We start from the raw sequence: 26,652 nt of genomic DNA on the forward strand, positions 1-26,652 counted from the left end.
ATTTTAGGCTGCAGGGGGATGTAGTTGTGGAGGTGGGAGGGAAGGGATGGTAGGGAAAAACAAAAGAGGAGGCAACAATACTTGATAAGAAATGTACTCATTACCTTGCTCATGTAACTGTAACCCTTCTGTAAAGTATTTTTACAATAAAAAAAACATTAAAAATATATGTTGGCTTCTGAATGCCAAGGCATTCAAGGAAAAGAACCATGAAAGAGTGGAATCATTAAAAAAAACATTCAAACTAGTTAAAAAGTAGCAGTTTACCTTTTCTGATAGATAAAACTGCAATAAAGCTTGAGTAGTACACATGAAAAAAAGAGTTTGGAGGACACATTGGACAACTTAGAAAGTTTTTCAGTAGAGCAAACAGCCCAACAAGCATCCTTTGGTAAAACTATAGACTATTGCATTCAATGTTCTGTGATAAAAGTATTAGAAATATTTGACATAGCAAATTAATCTCCACTAGTGAACTATTACAATTTTTGAAACAAGTAATGTTGGCCAAAATGTAAGCCCTATTGTGCCTTGAATGGCTTTTGTGTTTTATATTGGCCATAATGTTGTTGTGTAGCTGTGCCAAGAATTTTCAACAAATCGTTATGCTTCAGATATTATTACAATTTCTTGCAGAAAGGTCATCTCTGAGTATAAAAACCTGTGAAAAGTAAGCCCAATTAAAGTTAACACAATCTGGGAAAAGATCTTAAAACCTTCTATCTTAGCAAAGACTTATGAACCAATTGAATATTTAATCAGAAGGAAAACTAGTTTTTTTTTATTGACATGTCAATACTGTTGTTTGCCATTAAAAAAAAACACTAACTGAAACATTTTATCATTTGGAAGTTTCAGCATATTTCACCTGAGGTGTACAGTGGATGCAAGTAAATGCTTTGAAAGATAAAGACTTTATTTCTTGCTAGTTAGCTATGTCAAATAAAAGATTCTTTCAGTAAAATTATCTGATCTCATTTTGGAAAGGAAAATTATATACAAAATTTAGCTATTAATCTGTGTCCACTGATGAGCATTTCCCAAGAAAGCAGCACTAATTGGTAGTATTTAGCTCCTTGGTTGTTTCGCTACATTGTTCATCTTGCGGATCTGAATGGCATGGTGAATGTATAATGTCAGTCCACAAGAGATGTAATGAGAAACAACATACAAAAAATTTACCTTAATGTCAAAATCTTCCAATGTTGCTTGAACCTGGAATTCCTTAAAGTCAAGAGAGAGAAAATGATCAGAGAATTTTGAGACATCTTAGCATGTCAAGGGAATTGCGCTTTTATGATGAAAAGTGAAGAAAGAAGAATTTCAATTTGCTTACATGAAAATGGAAGAAATGAACATTATAAAACTGGAAATATAATTTGTGAAATGAAAAACTCATGTGATATGTTCAATAGAAGACTGTAGAGATAGAAATCAAAATCTACTAGCATAAAATCTTAGGATGATGGATGATCCTCATTCATGGGTAAGTAGAGTGAGTTTATTTTCTTAGAAATAATGACCATTCACATGTTATATGTAAATAAGATACAGACCTCTTTTTGAAAAAGGAAAACAAAAAGCTGTTTTCACTGAATAGAAAATGTGAAATAAGGGCTGGGAAGGTGGCTCAGTGGTAGAGTGCTTGTCTTGCATGCATGAGGCCCTGGGTTCGATTCCTCAGTACCACATAAGCAGAAAAAGTTGGAAGTGGTGCTGTGGCTCAAGTGGTAGAGCTCTAGCCTTGAACTGAAGAGCTGAGGGACAGCACCCAGGCCCAGAGTTCGGGCCCCACGACCAGCAAAAAAAAAAAAAGAAAGAAAATGTGAAATAACTATAGTTTTTTGCTCTTGTACCAGTCCTGGGGCTAGACCTCAGGGCCAGTGCAATATGCCTGTCTCTGAGCTTTTGTGCTCAAAGCTAGTCCTACCACTTGAGCCATATATACACGTCTGGCTTTTTGGTAGTTAATTGGACATAAGAGTATCACCGGTTCCTCAAAAGACTAAACATAGACCTTCGCTATGACCCAGCAATCCCTCCTGGGCATTTATCCAAATGACACCAAAACAGCCTGTATTAAAGCAACCAGCACAACCATATTCATTGCAGCATTATTTACCATAGTGAACACATGGAATCAACCCAGATACCCAAAAGTGGATGAATGGATCAAGAAAATGTGGAATATATACACAATGGAATTCTATGTTTTCATCAGAATGGCATTGCCCCATTCATAAGGAAATGGAAAGAGTTGGAAAAAATTACATTAAATGAAATAAGCCATATCCAAAGAAACATAGGCTGTATGGTTTTCCTCATTTGTAATAATTAGAATGTGCCTCTAAATCTACATGTTAAAGACAAAAAGTATACTTGGATATGATTAAATAAACAGCAATTCTAATTCACTTGTAGATATATCACCATCTTTATGTTTTCCGAAGTCAATTTCCACAAACAAGTAAGGGTTAGCTACATATGATTAATTAAACACTTTTTAAAGATTATTTTAGCTTGTCTTTTTCACCAACTGACTGATCTGAGATGACTGAAGTATCAACTTGGACAAAATATTTTATCACTGTACTTGACTATTAGATAATTCAAACTTGAATAGTTTGAAGAGACATTTCATAGAACATTATTCCAAATAAATCGATCACTTATTTTTACTGTCCTAGTGACTATTATGCAAATCATACAAAAAGCCTCTATTTAAATAGGAACAAATTCTGCGATAAAAATTGAAGCCCTTTGTTCTGCAGAAAGGGATAGCTGTAGTATTGTTCATCAGCACAGAGAACTCAATGCTGAAAGTATAGGGTACCCTACAGTATATTCATACAGTGAGACCAAAGAAGGACAGACTTAGGGGAAGATCACATGGGTTCAATAGCTCTGTGCATATGATCATACAAAATGATGTTTATCAAAACGAACCCCAAGAAATGTAAACAAGTGTTTTTTTAATTGTTCTTTTTACTGTCCCCTCCTCCCTTTGTTTTTTTCCCTTTTGTCACTGTTTTTGATTTCTGTACCCTTTGTTTGGTATATTAGCTTATCTGAAGGGGAAGCACAGAAACAGTGGACCAATGGATGAACTAATTCATTGGTGATGCTCACTAGACAGTATATTGGAAATGAGCTATACAGCTTGGAGGGAGGGCGATCAGGAGGGGGAAAACTGGGGGAAAACAAGGGAGGGGGTAACATTGTTCAAAAGGAAATGTACTTATTTGAGGTTCATTTCACCTAACATCTACTTATCTGACCTTTTCTGCTTGACTCAGACATATACTAGTTATTGCAAATAAGGGAAACCATGGGACCTATGTTTCTTTGAGCCTGGCTTACTTCACTTAGTATAATTTTTCCAAGTCTTTCCATTTCCTAACAAATGGGGCAATGCCATTCTTTCTGATGGAGGCATAGAATTCCATTGTGTATATAAACCATATTTTCTTAAGTATTCAATGTTTTTCTTTCATGCGATTGCTTCTAACATATTTATAAAATGATTTCTTTGTTGCTTTGTATGTCCCTCCCCCACGGTATAACCCCTGCTTTCACTGTATTTGATGTTGGTATAATTTGTGAAGGCAAAGCGAAAAAAATAAATTGTTTAAATAGGGATACAGGTGGACCCACTGCAACAATGAGATGTACAAGTCGTTATGTGGAAAAACGAACTTTACAACTTTGGCAGGGCAGGGTGAGGGGAGAGATGGGAAGGGATGGGAAGGGGAAACAAAGGAGGAGGCAACAATGCTTGATAAGAAATGTACGCATTATCTTGCCCATGTAATTTTAACCCCTCTATACAGTATTTTCACAATAAAAAACAAAAAACAAAAAAACAAGAAAAGGAAATGTGCTCATTACCTGACATGTTACTATAACCTCTCTGTACATCACCTTTACAATAAAAAGAAAGCTAGAAACAAAACAAAACAAACAAACAACAAAAAGTAAAACAAAAGTGTCACAGCCTTCTTGCCCAGGCTGGCTTCAAAACATGATGGTCAGATCTCAGCCTCCTGAGTAGATAGGAGTATAGGCAAGAGTCACCAACACCTAGTATATAGTTAAAGGTGTGGCACTGAATTCTAGACCTCATGAACATTTATGTGGTATATAAATATTCATGTTCTCATTAGGCCAGCACTTCTAATAATAAACCTATTTACCATTCCTGCCAAAGAAGTCAAAAATCATCTCTCTGCATCTATTTATCTCTGTATAGCTATTTCTGCCTGAGCCATTCAGGTTGGTACAACAAAATGCCACAGATTAGGTATTTATAAGAAACATTTAATTCTCACATTTCTGGGAATTTGGATATGTTAAATCAAAGATTTGGCAAATCTGAGGATGTCTTGTTTTTCAAGAAGACTGAAAATTATCCATGTTCTTCTACCGGGGAAGAACCATGAAGCTCCTTTGCTTTCATTCCTAATGGCATCAAGCCCATTCGTGAGATCTCTGCTTATATGGCATAATTTCCTCCCAAACTTTCAACTTTTAGTACCCTATAGTGTATTCACATTCAGGATTTAGGTTTCAGCATTGCATTTTAGGAGATATAAACATTCAGAACCCAGCAACTCTTTACCTCTAAACTATTTCCCTTAAGCTTGGTGCCTATTGTTTCTACTCCGATCCTACAAAATTAAACAAAGCTAATTTATGTTAATTGAGGGTATATCTCTTTTATTTTATCCTGAAGAAATACATGGAGGCCATCCAGTGACTAGAATTTAACTTTCCTAATTATAGCTTAGGAACAGCATACACAGTTTTCCATTCTTCTTCAGTACATGTTCTCATTCCCTTTCCCATCAGCACCTTATTATTATTGTTGTTATTGTTTCTGCTACATCAAGGAAAAAATAAAGAATATAGAGAAAAATCCAAATGTGGTAGTTTAGTAACAAATTGTAATTTTAATTCATTTGTAGATATATAACCATCTATGTTTTCTAAAGTCAATTTTCATAGACATATGATTAATTAAACATTCTTTGAAGATTATTTTAGCTTGCCTTTTTCACCACAACTGACTGAGATGACTGAAACATCAACTTGGACACAATATTTTATCACTACATTTGACTATCAAATAATTCGAAAGTGTATAGTTTCAAGAGATATTTCATAGTACATTATTCCAAATAAATTGATCACTAATTTTAATGTCTTAGTGACTATTATGCAAATCATACAAAAGCCTCTATTTAAGTAGGAACAAATTCTGTGATAGAAATTGAAGTCCTTTGTCCTGCAGAGAACTCGATGATGAAAGTATGGAGCACCTACAGTGTATTCAAAGTTTCTTCACCACAATTCTTTATTAGAGCCACAATCCAATCATTGACAGAGACTTCAGAATTTACAATGGTAATTCAGTGTCCAATAGTGGTGTCTGTACTATTTTAAGCTTTGTGGCATCTTTTAAGTTGGAAACACAGGGTGTCACAATTTTTTTTAATATATCCGTCAGAAAGTCATATGGACAAAACAATTCTGTAAAGCCCTTTTATTTTTATGTACTAAGCATCCTGATGTTTTCACCCTTTTCTGATTTATTTGTTTTGATGTTTTATATTCAGCCTAATTAAATCCTTGTCTTTAAAAATTATATAGACGTATATAGATAGATGGATTTTTAATATACAGTACTTAATACTTCAGTATTATATATTTACAAGTGAAGGAAATGTTAGTTGCAGCCTGTCAATTTTGAAATGATGATGTAAAGGTTATTAAACTGTCACTTTGTTGTGAAAATCTATACCATAAATAGACAATGAAGTGTATAATTAGTTTTTGAGAAATAACATTTATACAAAATATAAAATTAAGTGAAGACCATGAATAAAATTATCATAAACGCTGGTTACACTTTTATCACCACAGCTGATTGCAAAAATTCTGTTTAAAAGTCATTCTTGTTGAGGACATATTTAATTATCTTTTCTAATGATGTTTTTTCTATTAGCAATATCTAATGACTTGAGAATTTAATTGATATAAATGAAATCCTGAAATTGGGGAGAAAAATAAATAATTATGGAAACCATATTTGTTATGCACATATCTTGCTCATTGCCATTAAACCATTATCCATTATGCAGAAACTTCTATATTTCTTAGTAAGCCTTTCTTCAAATAGTAGACAGTGATCTTGGAATTAACAACAGAGAAAAAAGTGCAAGAGAAGGTTACACTATGTCAGTATGTCATTCATTCAAATTAAATTGTAGGAGTAAGTCTCAATTAGATAGATATTCATTTACTATTTATAAAAATGCAGATTTTGAAATCATTCACTTAGCTATAGTCCTCACTGGCAAACTTAAATTATCCTGCACTGTTTTACTTTTATTAAAACATTGCTTTAATTTTTAATATAACTTTTTGTAGAGTATATTCTAAACTGGAACTTTTTCTGTTACAAATACAAATATCCCCAAATATTGGAGTATTTTTCACTTTGTATATTCACCAAGAAATTTTATTAGACATTTTCTTCCACAGGATACACTATACAAAAGAAATTCACCAGGATAGCAAAAGGATTATAAAATATCCAGGCATATTTATGTTTATCTTATTTAACATATTCTTACTTAACATAGCCTGAGGAGCTAGAGGCTCAGATATATTCAGTGATTTTGGTGCTAGACATATGAGCTAATGAAGACAGGAGAATTATTACACCCTTTTTTTAAATTTTATTTTATTTTATTTGTGAACATACTGTACAGAGGAGTTACAATTACGTGGGCAGGATAATGCGTACATTTCTTACCAAGCATTGCAGCCTCCTCCTTTGTTTACCCTTCACATCCCTTCCCAGCCTCCCCCCTCCCCCCAATCCCAATCCTTCTCCTTCTCCCCCCCCCCCGTCAGATAATGTGATGTCAGGAAAATGAACCCTTAGATGTGTATTTTAATGTTTTTTTCTTTCATGCATGTTTCTAACGCATTTATAAGATTATCTCTTTGTTGCTTTGTATGTCCCTCCCCCACAGTATAACCCCTGCTTTCACTATATTTGATGTCAGTATAACTTGTGGAGGAGATGGGGAAAAACCAGTTGTTTAAGGATACAGGTGGACCTGTTGCAACAATGAGAAGTACAAGTTGTCATTCCAAAACGAGCTTTACACCCTTTTTATAAATACAAGAGAAAAAATAGAAAGCTATTGCTCATATTATACAGCATCCAAAAACATGTAACAGAATTCCAGAGGGAACTAGATTGTGTCAAGCTTGTTAGCCAATCATTGTTTTACAATGTTTTTTCCTAGGTCTAATTCACATGTTTTGGGGCAAAGTTATAGTCAAATGCTTTATGTCTGCCTGCCTGCCTGCCTGCCTGCCTGCCTGTCTTCCTTCTTTCCTTCCTTCCTTCCTTCCTTCCTTCTCTCTCTCTCTCTCTCTCTCTTTATTTCCTTTCTTTCTTTTTTCTTTATCTTTCCTCTGACAAAGAACCAGATCAACTTCAATAGGAACAGAGGGGGAAATATTTCTAATTAATATTTTCTGCCTGTGTTTTACTTAATGGTACCATATTTCCGTGCTGTAGATACAGGCAGTTATAATGTATACAGTCAAGATCAAAATGTAGGACCTCCTTTAAGAAAGGAGGTATTTCACTTATGTTTTAATGAGAACTGGGTTTATGATGAATTGAAAAGAGAAGTGGATCCCAGTTTTCTTGCAGAAAAGATGTGCTAAAAAAAACTACAACAAAAATATTAGGAAGAAATCATTCTGGTAGTTTCACTAGCTCATACATGATCATCAGAATATTTGCAGGTTGGAAAGAAAATTGGCCATCTTAAAACAATATAAAAAAATTTAAATTGGCCTGGTACCAGTGGTACCTATAATCTCAGCTATCCAAAAGGTTGAGATCTGAAGATCATAGTTCAAAGCCAGCCCTAGCAGGAACGTTCATGAGACTCTTACCTCTGATTAATTACTATAAAGCCAGAGTAGAGCTGTAGCTTGAGTGGTAGAGTGTTAGATAGAGTAGAGTAGGTAGAGTGTTAAATAAATAAATAAATGGACAATTAAATAAAATAAAAGTTTCAATTGCATTGTAATTCCAAAAACATTCCTGAAATATTTACAAAATAATGGTTTTCATCTGTGAAATCAGTGTTTTTCACTTTAAGTCTAAGAGGCCAGCCTAAAAGGTGCTTGGGTCAGCCTTGTGTATCATTTAAGGTCTCCCAACTTTACATCTGTGCCCTTTGACCTAGGCAATTCTGCTGCACTCCTGGTGCAATCATCTTGGGTTCCAGAAAGAAAAGATTCAGTGGTAAGCATCTTGTTGGAAGGCAAACTACTACTAACACAGTGAACTCTTCTTCTTATCATCTTAAGGAAAAGAATCCAACAGTCAAGAGAGCACCTTGTTTGGGTTTTGTATGAGTAATTTAGTGGTAAGTTCTCTGACACCCTTTCAAAGACAAAGTCTGCAAATGGACGATCAGGCTAAACTTGTGAGGTGAGATTATAACTATGCACACCTTTCTTTCCTCCTGGCCCTAATTCTCCTTAACCTGAAAACAATGTCTGTATCCTGGAAGATGGCCAAAGATGTACTGATGTGCTGTCTGCCATTTATTTATTTTTATTTATTTTTTTCATGCAGAAGAGCTCTGTAATAATAGTTGAGTACCTTTATTTTTGTCCAAGAGTTATCAGTACATTTTTATATCAATGCCTACCAGAAAAGACTATTTTTCTTTTATTTATTTATTTTTTATTGTGAACATACGGTACAGAGGGGTTACAATTACATGGGCAAGATAATGAGTACATTTCTTATCAAGCATTGCAGCCTCCTCCTTTGTTTACCCTTCACATCCCTTCCCAGCCTCCCCTCAACCCCCAACCCAAGCTGTCTGCCATTTAATAAATGTCTATTCTTTATCTTTCACCATATTTCTTTGTTTGGCATATTGGGGTCAGATGAACTTAAGACTTCTGGACTTGGGGCCTGGGGACAACACAAGCCATATCATAATCACAAAACCATAAACTAGAAGGCTGGAAGAGACAGCTCGATTTTGTGAACTCCACAAAGAAATAGGTATACTACACAAAACCAAAACAAAAAACAACCAAAAGCAAGTAAAATAATTTTTAAGGAACATTTAGAATGCACCTATTCAGGTATGTTAAGAAATGAAACAATAAATTAATTGTTCCACTAATCATTAATTGTGTGCAGCTACCATGACAAAACAGCAGAGACCAGGTAGGTGAAACACGTCTACATCTAGTGGTAAAGATCACAGAGGAGTCAGAGTTGATTTCCTCAGATGTTGTTCTCTAGGCTCACTCTCTTCTTTGGCAGTTGTGATGCTTGAACTCTGGGCCTGGGTATTGTCCCTCAGCTCTTCAGCTCAAGGCTAGTACTCTACCACTTGAGCACAGTGCCACTTCTGGTTTTCTGGTAGTTTACTGGAGATAAAATCTTATGGACTTTCCTGCCCAGGCTGGCTTTTAACTACAATGCTGAGGTCTCAGCCTCCTGAGAAGCTGGGATTACAGCATGAGCCATTGGTGCCCGGCTTCTAGGCTCTTCTGTCATTTTTGTGTGTGTGTGTATTTTTACTGTTGTGTCTCTTCCTTTTTTTTTTCTCAAACAAAAATTCCAGCCTTGTAACCATATGAGATCAGGCCCCATACTAAAAACTTTAATTTTAACATAATTATCTCCTTAAAGTTGGGACTTTAACATATGAATGGAAGTATGAAAAATAGAACTCAGTAATATCCATTCTCAAAAAAAATGAAATACATTAGGAAAAAATTTATTTGATCTAAGTAGTCCTCCCACACCTTCCTAAATTCTGATTAGTAGCTTTCTAGATTTCAGAATCTGATTTAAAAGTTCTTCTGGAGATACTATTGTGAAGTTAACCTAATCTGCCATGCAATGAGAAATCATTTGCTTTTAGGATTATGGATCGTTTTTCCTCATACAATAGAGAGAATTCTTTTTTTTTTTTTTTTGATTTAAGAAAAAGCCTATTGAAATGTTAAGGGAGTTGGGAGTCCCTATGGGACTGTCCTTGTCCATTTATCTCCTGTTGTGTCTTTCTACTACTGCACAGCAGCATGCACTTTAAGGACTTAGCAAACAAATAGCACAATTTGTGTGAGGCATAATCGAATGCCTATGCAGTCATCTGAACTGCACAAGGAGGAGCTGTCCAGTTCTGTCAACTGGTTCACAAAGTGCCCGTGTGAAATGGGCTTAACAGGATGAAGTCCAGAACTTGTGACTATTAGAAAAATAAATTTCTTCTTATATGGACAAACATGGTAGGTAAATGTGATGTGCACAAAAAAACTGTAGCCACTTAGAATTATTAAAAACAAAACAAAAACTGACAATGAATGAAGCTTACCATGAGGGAAAGAAGCCCTAATAGAATTATAAAGAAATTTAGTAAGCCTGAACAGCTTGTATCCCAGAACCTACCATCATCTAAATTACAAAAGCTAAGATATTTTTCCTTTGTCTTTTTAAGAGTTTAAGGTATACATTCTGTGATTTACAGCTGACACTACATTTATTAATATACCTAACAAGTTCTTCTTAATTAGTATTGAGTAGCTAAATACTACTTGTTGATTTTTCTCTGTTGAAATACAAAGAATTGCATAACTTAAAAAAATAAACACGGATCAGATCATTGTGGCTACAGATACAATTAATGCAAATTAGGAGAACCGAGATACCAAGAATTAACTAGGTATGAAATTTACATCAGGGGGCTGGGAAGGTGGCTCAGTGGTAGAGCGCTTGCCTTGCATGCATGAGGCCCTGGGATCAATTCCTCAGCACCACATAAGCAAAAAGAAATAAGCCGGAAGTGGCGCTGTGGCTCAAGTGGTAGAGCGCTAGCCTTGAGCTGAAGAGCTGAGGGACAGCGCCCCAGGCCCAGAGTTCAGGCCGCACACCTGGACCCCCCTCCCCCCCAAAAAATTACATCAGTAGTTTGTACCTTCTTAATTCTTTTTTTTTTTTTTTCGGTCTCAACTTTTTTTTTTTTTAATTGTGAACATACTGTACAGAGGGGTTACAATTACATGGGCAAGATAATGAGCACATTTCTTATCAAGCTTTGTTTCCCCTTCCCATCCCTTTCCAACCCACCCTCTCTCCCCCCAAAGTTGTAAAGTTCGTTTTTCGACATAACGACTTGTACATCTCATTGTTGCAATGGGTCCACCTGTATCCCTATTTAATTGATTTGCTTTTCCCTTCCCCTCCACAAATTTTTTGTTATACCAACATCAAATGCAGTGAAAGCAGGGGTTATACTGTGGGGGAAGGACATACAAAGCAACAAAAAATTGTCTTATGAATATGTTAGAAACAATCCCAAGAAAGAAAAACCATTTGAGTCCTTATCATGGGGTTCATTTCACATCAACTTATCTGACCTTTCCTGCTTGTCTCACTTTTCAATTCTTTCATCCTTGCGAATATCCAACTCTAGAAAGCATGGTGGTTATTATTAAAATGTTACTATAATGTCACTATACTTTGAACTCTCAGAGAGTCTTATGAAATACCACAACCATCACATGGAAGTAAATATTGGGACAAACAATGTTAGAAAGTGATAGCAATTCTCCCACAGTTTACCCTCATTCAGTTTGAAAATTAATGCGAAATAGGGTGAATGTCATGGTAATAAACAGCTTGATAAATCCAGAGCAAAAAGTTCTCTCCCTCCATGTCAATTAAGAAGTTAACCATATCCTTTCTATGTGGGCTGCTGGCCATTATTTAGCAGGAGAAGTATATTGGAAAGAAGCAGGAAATTAAAATGCACATGGTACTAAGACATCTGATTTTTTTAATAATTGTAATTTTAGTACTTACCATAAAACTATGGTGGAAAATGAATGAATTTAGCAAGTAAGGCAGTATTTCTTGCTCCCATTTAAATAATTACATTTTTGACTTGTCTAAGCCAAAGATTTAAAATCTAATGATCATTATCATGATGCAGAGAACTCTAGCAGAAATCATGTGACCTTGAATTACCTTATCTAAATTCTGTCTGATTTCTCTGACTTTTCAAAGTATTTCTGTTTCATGTTCAGGAAGTTATTTGTCAAGTATTTCTAACTTTTTCTCTTCTTGTCTGCTCAAAGGGAATATCACACATTTAGAAAAAAAAAGTCCATCAGTTTTTCCTCCATCCCCCATGTATAGATGAATGCAAGACATTAGTCAATGCCTAACATCCTTTTGTGAGTTCAACAAAAAGAGAGGACAGGAGAAAGGAAAGTGGATATGAGCATGCTGAGTGCATCAGAAGGAGACAAAATGAGTCAAGTTTGGTATGGTCTGATTTCAGGTTCTTCAAATATTGCTCACGTGTATTTCATCATAGATGTTAGAGTCTTAAAAGCTTATCCTGCAAATTATTTATGAGAATTAAAATTTTTATTTCAAGTTCTCAAGTTTAGAATCCACTTATTTTGGGAAGAAAATAATGTGCTTGTGTAAAGACATTCTATCCCCTTTTCTGGTAAAAAAAGTTAAGTTTTTCTCTCATACTTAATATTTTGTCCATCCATTTGTGCTGTTTGTAAGAGTTCCCAGATGTGGTTTGCCTATCTTCTGTGAGCAAAGCTCAGATCTCACTGAATTCTACATATGGAATAAAACATACCTATGTGATGTCCTTCAGATGTTTCTTTGAATGTACATGCAGTTTATAACAACTTTTCATTCTCAGTGCTGTCTACTGGATGCTCAGCAATATTAAATTATTTATACTTGTCAGAATATTTAAATTATACATAATGGTATAGGAATCATATAAAATAACTGTTCATAATGTATCAGTGTACTGTGACTCTGCATAGCCAGGCACATAGATAAGTCCAAATGCAGTTCCTTCATCTTCACTGGCAATGGCTGAAGGACATTTAGCAAAAGCAAAATTATTTAGAATTTTTAAAGTTTCACTCCACTGATTTGTTTACTAAAGAATACTTATTGGACCCAGTGTCCATGGCTCACACTTGTAATCCTAGCTAAAGAGGCTAAGATCTTAGGAGTGGAATTGGAAGCTAGCATGGGCATGAAAGTCTGTGAGACTCTTATCTCCAATTAATCACCAAAAAGCTGGACATGGAGCTGTGGCTCAAGTGGTAGAGTGCTTGCTTTGAGTACAAAAGATCAGAGACAACTTCCAAGACCTGAGAGCAATTTCCAAGACTGGCACATGTGTACATACACACACACACACACAATGAATGTCTGTCCTTTTCTACAGGCTCTATCATTCCCATGGATCCGTGGAGAGGAGTGTCCTGTGATTCTTTTCTGAATGCCTCTCAATGTCACCTCTATAAAGCCTTTGCTTATATTTCTTCTAAGATTGCTGTTGTTTTGTATCCCAAATTATGGAGCCTGAAATATGAAAAGGAGCAGATTCTTGTAGTTCTAAATAATTCCAAAGCTTAGTTATGTTTTTACTATTAACTCTCTTGATATTGGATGGTTGTTTCCTGGAAAAATAGTGAGGGTAAAATATTCCCTAGGTCTAAAATATCCTAGATGGAATTTGAATCTCATGAGAGATAAGGTTAGTGAACTTGTATATAATAAAGGTTACTGAACTTGTATATAATAAAGCTCAGCTCATAGCACTATAATTCTTGAGGATTTAGAGAGCTTTTTTCTTCCTATAATGTTGGGGATTGGTTCTCTCTAAGGGATCTAGCATGTGGATATACTGAGTCCATTGACAAAGTCCTAAAACAAACAGGAAGAAACGAGTGATGTTTCTATCTGATAAAAATCTTTGAGGAAGGCTTGTCTTCTTCAAGTATGTCTGCATTTACTCTGATAACAGGCAAACAATTTTACTTCACCATAGGCAGCAAAGACAAGAAAAGCAAGTATAATTTCTTCCATTCTCTTTGACAGATTTCCTTTTCTCCCTGTTAAAATGAGATTATCTCCTTTAGTCATTATAATACATTCTGAACAAAATCTATTATGAATAATTATAATAGCCTGGCCCACTGAATGAAATTCATTTTGAAGTAGAAGTTACCCTAAGGATGACAAAATGATCAAGTTTAATCAAAGCAATTAAGCCTATAGCAAGGCTCTCCTCAATTTACAACCTACATTTAAAATTTATTGTAGTGTTTAAAATGACGTTATGTAACATTTTCTTGATGTTATTAAGTCCACTAAATCTGGAAAACATATTTCAACAAAAACATCATTTAGCATTCTACTTTTTAATCTGAAATCTAAATAGTAGAATTATAGTTTTCCATTTTGTAGCCACATTTATAATTAGAAAGTTGATATTAGTATTGGGTGTACAAGTACACACACCATATCCTTGATACTTTAGGAGAGATAAGTAGGTGGAATGGGGTCTGAGATCAGTTGGTGGTTAAAGTAAGACCCACCTAAAAAATGCAACAAAATGGGCTGAGCCTCAGACTCAACTGGTAGGGCACTTGCCTAGCAAATGTGAGGCCATGAGTTCAAACCTCAGTACTGCTGATTTTAGTAGCATAGCCTACATCTCAGGATGAATTAAGCAATTTACTATTATAAAACTTCAAAATCTAGTAGAGGAGCAAAATAGGAGTGTTAAAAAGTGTTACTTTGTTGACTCAATCCTTGGGAATTCTACTATTACTATTATTATATTCTACTGGGCCAACTCCACATAACTCATGCTTAGGGGAGTGATAGTTCTTCACAGATTGGGAGTATATCAGGAAGAAGCAGGAAATTTTCGTGTTTGCTACAGGTGGAAGGCAGGCTGGTTTTGAGGAGTAGCTGGGTTCATTGCTGTATCTGCCACTTCCCCCACATTAAGGAGCTGTTGATCCAGCATCACCTCATATTGCTGCCTAGACCCTACATATTGCTGTCAAAATAAATCCCCTAAAGCATAGCTCTTGATATGTTATTCCTTTCTTATTTTCAGTTTTTAGCTCTCCTTACTATACCCAAGCCTGATGAGTAAACTCCATGTCTAGCATCTAGTGCTTCCTTACCCACTATAATTTTCCATGCTAGAGGCACAAGGAAAACAAAAGCATTTTTGCAGCATGGGCTTCACAGCTTGGTCATCTGCCGTTGCTCAATCTTCCACTGGGAACGCTGGCTCCATCATTCTCTCTCCTAATTTTCCATATTTTAAAGTCCACCCAATCAAAATGTCACTTTCTTGACAATGACTTCCCTGATCTTTGATTGCTTCATCTGGAGTTACTCACTGACAGTGAATTTTATGCCATTTTCTCTTTTTTGTGTTGTTATTTTTGTGCATGTCTTCTTCCTAAGAGAGATCAGGTCCATATGGGTAAATTTACATTTTGTTCTAGACATATAATTGTTAAAAACTAAGACAGAGATTGCTTTTGGGGGAGCATGTAGCAATGTATCTTTTTCCCACAATTGCTACATATACTAATGTAGTAATTGGATTATTGCGCTGTAATAAAAGGGAGAGCTCTTTAGAAAGGTTGTACTGAGAAAACACTTGTTTCAAGTATTAAAAAATGTTCATCCATTTGAGGCTAAATGGAGTGATGGGATTAATGAATTTTAAGACAATATTTTAATTTCCCCCCCACAATGTTTCATTACAGTTTTCAGAAGAGTCAATTTTTGTCAGACGTAAATCCAGCTACATGCCATAGAAAACAGTAGTCATAATCTTCATGCAAACAAAAGCACTCTGGTGAAAGAAAAATTAAACTCCATTTAACAAAAGTGCATGGAGTACTGACTCTGACATGATGTTAGGGATTTCTATAATGAAAGCAGTCTCTTCTTTCAAGTAGCTGAAAATCTATCAGCCCAACCTTTCAAGATTCATGATGTAGATAAGTAGAGGAATATTTTCTTGTGACTTGTGTGCCTATACAGACTCAGAATCGTGACTATATTTGTTTAAACTTTCATATATTACTCACTAGAGTTTAGGAGTACTTATTTACATTTTTTATTTAAATGTATTTCCAATTATGTTAGAAGTACAAACCTTGGGAAATTAATTTATTACAACTTTAGCTTTTCTTAGGCTATACTCTGGACCTTGACATATTTAAATACTTTCACCAAGAAATGCAAGACTAGACAATCCGGGCACAAATATCTTTCATTGCATATCTCCACAGCTAAGCTCAGTCTACCATGTAATTTTCACTGAAGCTGAAGTATAAAATTTGAAAAAATCCGTCAGTCTAAATGTGTTCGGGTGCACTACAGAGCATTCACTCATTTTTAATTTTCTACCTTAACAGAGAGACTTTGGTGATTTATATTAATGTTTTGACTGGTTTTGATAGTGGTTGTTGACTGACTTCTTTCCTCTAAAGTCCCCAGAGCTCTATGGAGATCATAGACTCAAATAATTTTGGAAGCAAAAAGGGCTTGCTGATCTATCCAGACCCAATTTTCTCTTCTTTACATACGAATCTGAAACATTGAGTGGTTCATTTCTCCACATCATTTAATCAATTACTATTGGAACCTAGATCTTTATCCTCCTAGCTTTGTGATTAGCTTAGCTTCACTATGGTAATAAGTTAGGAAAGTTCCAGTTATTATTAATGTTGTGGTACAGTTGGTGCCTGAAAAATGACTTGAGGTAAAGACTAGACTTTAGTAAACTGAGAATGGGATACTCAATTTATTTTTTGTTTGTTTGTTTTCTTTGGACTCACATGTTTTATTTTTATTTTATTTATTTTTATGTGAAAATACTGTACAGAGGGGTTACAATTACATGAGCAAGGTAATGAGTACATTTCTTTTTTTCTTTTTTTAATTTTAATTTTAATTTTTTTGTGAACATACTGTACAGAGGGGTTACAATTACATGGGCAAGATAATGCGTACATTTCTTATCAAGCATTGCAGCCTCCTCCTTTGTTTCCCCTTCACATCCCTTCCCAGCCTCTCCCCCCCCCCCGCCCCCCCCATCCTCCCCCCCCACCAACGTTGTAAAGTTCGTTTTCGACATGACAACTTGTACTTCTCATTGATGCAACAGGTCCACCCGTATCCTTAAATGACTTGTTTTTCCCCATCTCCTCCACAAATTATACCGACATCAAATATAGTGAAAGCAGGGGTTATATTGTGGGGGAGGGACATACAAAGCAACAAAGAAATAATCTTATAAATGCATTAGAAACAAATGCATGAAAGAAAAAAACATTAAAATACATATCTAAGGGTTCATTTTCCTAACATCACCTTATCTGACCTTTTCTGCTTGACTCATACATATACTAGATATTGCAAATAAGGGAAACCATGGGACCTGTTTCTTTGGACTTGGCTTACTTCACTTAATATAATTTTTTCCAAGTCTTTCCATTTCCTAACAAATGGGGCAATGCCATTCTTTCTGAGGGAGGCATAGAATTCCATTGTGTATATATACACCACATTTTCTTGATCCATTCATCTACTGAGGGGCATCTGGGTTGGTTCCATATCTTAGCTATGGTAAGTAAAAGACCCAGAATTGCAAAAACGGTCCTCAATGGAAAGAATACTGCTAGAGGAATACCAATACCAAATTTCAAACTCTATACTATAAAGCCATAGTAATCAAAACAGCTTGGTACTGGCATAAGAACAGACCTCAGGACCAATGGAATAGAATTGAAAACCCAGAAATGAACCTAAAGACCTATAGCCATCTAATCTTCAATAAGGGAGCTAAAAAAATAGAATGGAATAAAGACAGCCTCTTCAGTAAATAGTGCTGGCAAAATTGGTTAACTACTTGAAGAAAACTAAAGCTAAATCCTTATATATCACCCTGCACCAGAATCAACTCCAAATGGATCAAAGACCTCGAAGTCAAAGCAGACACTCTGAAAACATTACAGGATGGAATAGGAGAAACCCTGAGTCTCCTTGGCGCAGGCCGAAATTTTCTTAATAGAGACCCGGAAACACAACAAATCAAAGAAAGGTTGGACAAATGGGATTGCATAAAGTTGCAGAGCTTCTGCATGGCAAAGGACATAGCTAGCAAGATCAATAGAAAGCCCATGGATTGGGAGAAGATCTTCACTAGCTATACAACAGACAAGGGTCTCATATCTAAAATATACTTGGAACTCAAAAAATTAAATCCCCCAATAACAAATCCTCAAAGAAACAACTGCCCAATAAATAAGTGGGCTAAAGACTTAAAGAGAAACTTCTCTGATGAGTACATTTCTTATCAAGCATTGTTGCCTCCTCTGTTTCTTCTTCCCATCCCTTCCCATCTCCCACCCTGCACCATAGTTTGTTTTTCGACATAACGTCTTGTACATCTCATTGTTGCAATAGCCACCTGTATGGCTATTTAAACAATTGGTTTTTTTTCCCTTCCCCTCCTCAAATTATACCAACATCAAATACAGTGAAAGCAGGAGTTATACCGTGGAGGAGGGACATACAAAGCAACAAAGAAATCATCGTATAAATGTTAGAAACAATAGCAAGAAAGAAAAACCATTTGAGTCCTTATTTTGGGGTTCATTTTGCCTAACATCAACTTATCTGACCATTTCTGCTTGTCTCAGACATATACCAGTTATTGCAAATAAGGGAAACCAACACACATGTTCTTTTAAGGTCTTCTCTTTGTAGTTTCTCTGAAGGTAATTTCCCCTTCCATCTTCTTTACCTCTTGTCTTTTTACCTCTGTCTGATGTGGAATTAGAGCAGATATCCCTGCCCACCCTCATGCAATATTAACTATGTCTCCTTTCCTGAACATCTTTTATCTAGCATGAGTGTGATATCTTCAGAGAAATCCTGTGGATTACTTATGCAAGCTCCCATCCATGCTGGGTAGCCATCTCCAAGTGATGCTTCAAGTGCTTTGTGCAAACTGATTGCATGACTAATCTCCTGGGGTCTTCAACATTTCAATTAGCATAGGAAGGATAAAAGGTTAGGAAATTTCCACTCTGGGTGCTACTAGTGGCAGATGTACATAGTAATTCTGGACAGATAAAAAAATTTTATATCTGCTTTTAGTTTGAAAGTCTACACTTAAGATATTATTTTCTCAGGGAAACACCAATAGATTTGCTATCTTTATATGCCATAATGGCCCATCTTTTTCTTCCTTTTTGGTAGGAACATGTTGATAATGTATTCCAAACCTAGGTAGGAGAAAAGACCGTGCTACTCTGATATTGAATTTTTTTTTTAAAGGTTAGAGTTGCTTTATCTTGTATGTAAGAAGGTAATTGTGTTTGCAGTGATTGTTGCTCTTTGGCCTGTGAATCCTTTACTCTCTATTTAATTTCTGGAAAGAGGCATTTGCTTGTAAGTTATTTTCTATTTCATTATGAAATAATAAGAAAGCTAAAGCAAGCTTGATTAAATTATGGCTATTCAGAGACAGAAAATGTTCAATGCCAAATTTAGTGTTTTACAATTGTACTTGTCAATTAACAGTAATAAAAATCATGGCTGGAACAGACCTTTGAGTGTAGTTAGCTGGCTTCCAGATGCATGCTTTGAAATAAATGTAGAATTCATTAGCCCGTTTGAAAACAAAACAAACTTTCATCAAGTCATAATGTTGTTTAATGGTAACATGGAAAAGATTGAGAAGGTACATAAAATATATGTATGATGCATGAGAAAAAATTTAATTCATGCCAGATTAGTTAATTTTAGGAAATGCACGTATGTAAATGGGACTATAATAATATGACATATCATGTTTTCATTTGCAGTTTGAAAAGTTGTTATACTAGGTCTAATTCAAAGCTGTACTTTAGATTTGATATGTGAAAAGTAGCTAGCATAATTTATAAGTACTGCCTGGTGCTGGCTGTGTGCTAAATAATAAAGTAGAGTGTGACATATGAATAAAAGGGAGTTGTTTCTGGAATGATGATTCTAAAGATAGTACTAAATCCTGTTTACAACGGTACTGTGTTAGGCCTCTTAGGAAGCTGTGCAATGCTTCATTGTTCAGACTCTTAGAAGTTCACATATAATGAAAGAAAGCTGCTCATTTTTCTTTTGATGAAAACCAGCCCAGATAGTACTTCTGATCTTATTTTGATTAAGGAGTCCCCATCTTTTCTAATACCACATTGTTTACTAAAAGCCGATACCAGCACTGCTGTCCCTTAGATTTAGTATATCAACACTAGTTTTCTCACTGTCACCTCCAACCAACCAAGCACTTCATTTTTCAAGGCCGTGGCACTTTGGCACAAACGCTTTCTTCAGATCTACAAGGTCAGCGCCTTCAATTCACTCAAACCTTCACCTCTTTCTAAAATTGAAATTCACCCACCTTCTCCATTGTTCTTCACATTTATCTTTGCTAGCATTCATTACTACTCAAAATGTGACATATTACACTTACATTAAACTTAAATACCTCTTTATTCTTAGTCTATTTTCTTTTTTTTTTTTTTTTTTTTTTTTGGATCCAGTCGTGGGGCCTGAACTCTGGGCCTGGGTGCTGTCCCTCAGCTCTTCAGCTCAAAGCTAGTGCTCTACCATTTGAGCCACAGCGCCACTTCCGGCTTTTTTCTTTTTGCTTATGTGGTGCTGAGGAATCGAACCCAGGGCCTCATGCATGCAAGGCAAGCGCTCTACCACGGAGCCACCTTCCTAGCCCCTATTCTTAGTCTATTTTCTAATAGGATACAAGAGTCTTGAGATAGAAATTTTGTGTCCTCTGTTCTCTACTACGTCCTACTTTGTCACATCTAGAACTGTTGCCTGTTTCAAAGTTGGTGCTCAATAATGTCTAATGAATATATAAGGCAAAAAGCTGCATCTACTAAAATCCTGATATAATAACTGACATTAAATAGAACTCATAGGCAATGGTTACAATCCTTAAATTACAGGACTCTTAAGTGGAATTCTTTCTCTTTTCTGTAAATGGGTTTATATTCTTGATAAACTATCTTCTCCCTCCCATACTGATGATCCAGAAATATATAATCTGTTTATTTTCATTTTACAAAGAAGTTAGAAAAATATCTATTTTTTCTGTGTCTAATTATGAAAAATGTATCTTCCATTGTTACAAATAATTTCACTTTGAAAATACATCTTAAATATGAAATTATTTTCTGCTTTCTTTTCTAATTAGGCACCTCCTATTTGGAGTCTTAATAGCTGAAATAACAGAGATTTATCATGTTTTAAAATCAAATTAGCAAGCAGATTTCCTCCTTTATTACTCTTCCATAAAAATCTATTTAGCATAAAATAACAATGCTGCAGTGTTTCCAGGCAATATTTGATTATGTACAGCCTTAAATGGTTCCAATTCTAACCAATTGTTGCAGAGTACATCTAATTATGTCTTTGCTCCTAATTCAACAATCTGTTTTTCCAGTTGTTTCAATCTGGCCTGTCACTCTTTACTCCTATCAGCAGAAAAAGATATAATAGCACCGCCTAGCATTGATCAAGCAATTTTACTAAATGAATAACTGGTGTTTTTTTTTTTTAATAGGAAACACTGGAAGCTGTAAACAAATACCATCATTCCTTCAACTAATTGGAAAAAAATCACTAGGGGAAAAAAGGATTAGAAACTAACTCCTTGCAAAACAAAAGTCACAGAGGATGTAAAAAATTACCTTCCCACTGCAATATGTAGAAAGGAAGGCTTGATGCTACATTTAGAAAATATGAGGTGAGCAGAACAAAGGTTAAGAGCCAAAGGTAAAGAGGTAAACTAAGACCCAGAAAGAGGTTGAAGATTAAAGGATTGGAAGACTTCTTTTTTGTTAATTTTTTCAAAGAACCAACATGGTCTCCCTTATGTACAGTAACTAGTATATGTCTAGGACAAGCAGAAAAGTCAAAAGCTATGTACATATGACCACAAAAGCTGATGGTAAGTGAAATGAACCCCAAGATAGGTACATAAGAGATTTTTATCTTCCTTGCTGTTCTTGTTAATGTACTCACAATGTACTATGTGATTTTTTTCTTTTGTATGTTCATCCCCCATGATATAACCCCTGTTGTCACCATATTTGATTCTGGTGTCCTGCATCTTGTATATATATATTTCTAATTTGGGGAGGGGAAGGGAAATAAAATGCTGAAATAAAGATACAGGTTGACTCATTGTAACAATGAGATGTACAAGACATTATGTTCAAAACAAACTTTACAACTTTGGTGAGGGAGGTGGGGAGGAAAGTGATGGTAGGGAAAAACAAAGGAGGGGGTAACAATGCTTGATAGGAAATAGACTCATTACCTTGCTCATGTAACTATAACCCCTCTGTACAGTATCATTACAATTATATATATATATATACATATATATATATGTATATATATGTATATATATATATAAACATAAGGAAAGACCTCTTCCCTGGCTGAGTTGGGTCTGTTCCTGATTGAAATGTGCAATCAGAATTACATATCTCCATGTGGCTATCATCAAAACAGATGGCTAGTGTGAAAGGCACAGAGTGAATCTGCTTAAATGATTAAAAAACTGTACTTTTTTTCCTCTATCAGATGACCCTTTCCAGCTTCTAATACTGTTTGCAAAAAGACATGGTTATACTACCCTATGTAAAATTTCAATGTACACATGAACCTTATACCTCCATATTTAAAAATAATATTTCTGATTTCAACATAGTGGATTATCATTGTCACAATGGGTCAACCTGTATCCTTGTTTCAGCATTTTGTTATTTCCCTTCCCCTCCCCAAATTAGAAAAATATATATACAACATGCAGGGCACTGGAATCAAATACAGTGAAAACAGGGGTTATATCGTGGGGGAAGAATATACAAAAGAAACAAGAAAGTCACATAGTGCATTAAAAACAATAGAGACACAGATAAAACCTCTTGTGTCCCTATCTTTGGGTGGGATAAGAAGGAGTTGGGGAGGTGGGGAGGGAAAGGATAGTTGGTGGAAAAACAAAGGAAGGGGTAACAATGCTAGATAGGAAATGTACTCATTACCTTAGTCATGTAACTGTAACCCCTCTGTACAGTATCTTTACAATAATATATATATTAAAAATAAAAATACTTAAAAATTCCTAAATAATAATAATATTTCTGAACAAGTTCTGACAGAAACCAGTTAGTATGGCTCTATGCTTAGTACACAAGCACTTAAAGTCTGCTCAAGAGATGACGATTGAGCATTGGAGAAATTTGAAGGGAAGAAAGAAAAACAAAAGAAAGGGAAGGGAAGAAAAAGAAGCAGAGAGAGTAAAAGATGGATGGAGATGGAAAGAGGAAGAAATAGAGAAAGAGAACAAGAAGGTAGGAAAGATGAAAAGGAGGGAGGAAAGATGAAAAGGAGGGAAGAAAGATGGAAAGGAGGGAGTGAAGGAAGAAACCATATGACTTATCTGTTTTTATAAAATACTTTCCTGGTCTATTAATGTCTATCTTATTGAATGCTCCTCATCATTACTGAAAGTCTTGCCACCTGGAGTTCTGAGCACCTGGAGATGGTTCTTGGTTTATCATCTCAGCTCATATTCTTCTTTCTGTCTGTAATGTCACACTTCTGGAAAGTTTGGGTAAATTTCCTAGCTATTCTGTACTTGATATCGGCAACATCTCATTGTTATTATCTGCATGACTGAAATTCACTTGACAAAAATTAGCTTGCATGGATAACTTCACCCTTTGACCCACAAAGCATTCACAGCAAATATGTACCTTTAAGTTCTTATTTTTCTAGTGGCAATATGATGCCTGTCATATCATGTCTACTCTATTAATGATTACCAGAATAAATAACTGTGAAGGTATCTCTGAAGTTTTCTTCATATTAATGTGAGAAGTTGTAGCATAACTGGTATTCACAAATGCTACTTGTTTTCTTTGTCACAAATTCACTATACAATTTCTTCCTCACAACAAACCTTAATAAAACACTTTATGTTGGTATCTGCACTTTTTAATGTAGGAAAGTCATGTATTAAAAGCTAAAGTACTGTTTGCAAGGTTAAGCAAGTAAAGATGTAGAAAATTAATTCAGAGAAAGATGTAATGTATAAAACCACATTGTTTAGAATTAAAATGGGATTGGCTTCATTTCTAACGATGACATCAAGAAGTTATGCCATTGAAGGGAAGATCTGCATAATCTGGTTAGTTTACAAACCAACAAAATCTCATAGTTTGGAGGATGAGATGTTCAATGTCAAGGGGCTGGCAAACTGGGAATCTTCTCTCTGAGTTCTCATGAAACATAGCACAGCTGTGCACTGTAGCTTCTTTTTAAGGGCACAATACAATCTAATGTAATTTGTGAGTGGCCTGCCTTCCAAATCTCCTTACTTGCCAAAGGCACCACCTAAAATGATCACATTGGTGACTAGGTTTACAACGTATGAATCTCCAGGGGCCAAAACCCTTCAGAATACAACCGTAAACTTCACTAAGTTGCTATTTTTCTTTCTTTTAAAAGTGCAGATAAATTATCTACCTTCTCAAAAATTGTAGGTGCTTAAATAAATAATATGATATAATGTAAGTAACATAAAATATTTTAAAGTCAATCATAGAAATTTTGCTTTCTTTTTTGGTGTCAGCCTTAGAGCTTGAACACAGAACATGGCTGCTATCCCTGAGCTTTTGTGCTCAAAGCTAGCACTCTAGCTAGCTAGAGTATCTAGTTGAGACCTAGTTCCACTTGTAGCTTTTGGTCATTAAATGGAGATGAAAGTGTCATGGCCTGGGCTGGCTTTGAACTGGGATTCTCAGAACTCAGCTTCTTGACTAGCTAGGATTACAGACTTGAGCCACCAGCACCTAGCCAAACTACAGTGTTTGATAAGTTTGATAAGTGTATGAACCTTGATGGCCATTCTCTGGCTTATATAAAATCTCCCTGGAAACTTCAGCTCCTATAAGCTTTTACTGGAGTCAATCAACTGTTTCCTTAGTCTTTTATACTAAGAATACTGATAACTTTCAGAAAAAAATTCATGTGCTTGAATATCATGGGGTACAAATTCATAGAGCCCAACCCACTTACGAACTCTAAAGCCATTCATTCATCTCCCCAAATGGCACTTTCATAATACTCAGAACTTTCCTAAATCCTCAATGATTTAAACTTGATTTTATTCCCAGTAGAAGAATTTGCCTTGTATTTCAAAAAGAATTCAAAATCTAGCAGATGGGAAATTCCTCAGTATTCCATATTTAAACATTCTAAGTTATCTACGTATATTTTTATCATTACCACTTTTACTTTAGTAATTGTGAAAGATCAGCTCTCTAGATTTCATGTGGCTTTGTCAGACATGGGAGTGAATGTCTATAATTGCAGACCTTTGGAGACTGGACACAGGAGAATTGAGATTTCCAGCCTCGCCCTGGTAGTGAGATTGTGTTTTAAAATAAAATTGAGTGCATTTCTTATCAAGCATTGTTGCCTCTTCCTTTGTTTCCTCTTACCATCCCTTCCCATCTCCCCCCCCCACCCAGCGCCAAAGTTGTAAAGTTCATTTTTGACATAACATCTTGTACATCTCATTGTTGCAATGGTTCCACCTGTATCCCTATTTAAACAATTTGTTTTTCCCTTCCTTTCCCTTACCAACATTAAATACAGTGAAAACAGGGGTTATACCGTGGGGGAGGGACATACAAAGGAACAAAGAAATACCTTATAAATATGTTAGAAACAATAGCAAGAAAGAAAAAAACATTTGAATCTTTATCTTGGGGTTCATTTCCCTAACATCAACTTATCTGACCATTTCTGCTTGTTTTAGACATAGATTAGTTATTGCAAATAAAGGAAACCAAGGGACCTATGTTTCTTTGGGCCTGGCTTTCTTGACAGTGTAATTTTTTCCAACAATGCTTGATAAGAAATGCACTCATGGGCTGGGAAGGTGGCTCAGTGGTAGAGCACTTGCCTTGCATGCCTGAGGCCCTGGGTTCGATTCCTCAGCACCACATAAGCAAAAAGAAAAGAGCCGGAAGTGGCGCTGTGGCTCAAGTGGTAGGGCACTAGCCTTGAGCTGAAGAGCTGAGGGACAGTGCTCAAGCCCAGAGTTCAGGCCCCACAACCGGACCAAAAAAAAAAAAAAAAAAAAAAAAAAAAAGAAATGCACTCATTACCTTGCCCATGTAATTGTAACCCCTCTCTATGGTATTTTCAGAATAAAAAAAGATTAAAAAATAAAAAAATAAAAAAAATAAAATTGAATCAATTCCAACCCAACACAATCAAACCAAACCAAATCAGAGAATGGATTTGGTCATTTCTTTATCTGAATTCAAGTGTTTTCAGTCTTTATCAGACCTTTTCAATCTTAACTATAATATAAAAGAAAAACAAAATCATATTTTTAAACATGAAAGGAAAAACATAACCATATTCTCTACATATGTCTCTAATTTTCTATTAGAGACATAACAATAATGTCTCATAATAATGTCAACATAATAATGTTATTGTTGTTCCCATAAAATTTTTTTGAAATAACTACTTATGTTTGCTAATGCCACTTCTAAACCTCCCACCTAACCTCATTAACATTTACACTGAAATGATACTGGCTGTGATCATAACCAATTGGTCATTAT

The 26,652-nt window shown here is 35.4% G+C and overlaps 1 protein-coding gene across 6 annotated transcripts in view; it reads right to left on the minus strand.

The window, feature by feature from the left end:
- The window catches only part of Fut9 (fucosyltransferase 9), a 166,668-nt gene that overhangs the window by 40,471 nt on the left and 99,545 nt on the right, over positions 1–26,652 (minus strand). Inside the window, exon 3 of one of the 6 annotated variants that reach the window (XM_070010753.1) lies at positions 1,183–1,224. The exons of the other annotated variants lie outside the window; for them this stretch is intronic. The gene's annotated coding sequence lies outside the window, so the exon portion shown is untranslated. The remainder of the gene's footprint in view (positions 1–1,182; positions 1,225–26,652) is intronic. 6 annotated transcript variants of the gene reach the window in all.

Source organism: Dipodomys merriami, unplaced genomic scaffold (genome assembly GCF_024711535.1).
Source record: "Dipodomys merriami isolate MVZ:Mamm:240054 unplaced genomic scaffold, mDipMer1.0.p SCAF_8, whole genome shotgun sequence".
Classification (NCBI taxonomy): domain Eukaryota; kingdom Metazoa; phylum Chordata; class Mammalia; order Rodentia; family Heteromyidae; genus Dipodomys; species Dipodomys merriami.